This window comes from Oryx dammah, unplaced genomic scaffold, assembly GCF_014754425.2.
Source record: "Oryx dammah isolate SB20612 unplaced genomic scaffold, SCBI_Odam_1.1 HiC_scaffold_29, whole genome shotgun sequence".
Classification (NCBI taxonomy): domain Eukaryota; kingdom Metazoa; phylum Chordata; class Mammalia; order Artiodactyla; family Bovidae; genus Oryx; species Oryx dammah.
The window spans coordinates 5,736,421-5,736,698 of record NW_024070213.1 but is presented as its reverse complement, the minus strand read 5'-3'; the positions used below and the strand labels follow the sequence as shown (position 1 = coordinate 5,736,698).

Below are 278 nucleotides of genomic sequence, written 5' to 3'. Positions count from 1 at the left end.
TGATGGTGGTGGTGATGGTGATGGTGGTGGTGATGATGATGGTGGTGGTGATGGTGATGATGGTGGTGGTGGTGATGGTGATGGTGGTGGTGGTGGTGATGATGATGGTGGTGGTGATGGTGATGGTGATGATAGTGGTGGTGATGATGGTGGTGATGATGGTGGTGATGGTGATGGTGGTGATGGTGGTGGTGGTGGTGATGATGGTGGTGATGGGGGTGGTGGTGATGATCGTGTTGATGGTGGTGGTGATGGTGGTGGTGGTGGTGATGGTGGTG

The 278-nt window shown here is 54.3% G+C and overlaps 1 protein-coding gene across 1 annotated transcript in view; it reads left to right on the top strand.

The window, feature by feature from the left end:
* The window catches only part of MPPED1 (metallophosphoesterase domain containing 1), a 68,309-nt gene that overhangs the window by 39,466 nt on the left and 28,565 nt on the right, over nt 1–278 (top strand). The window lies entirely within an intron of this gene.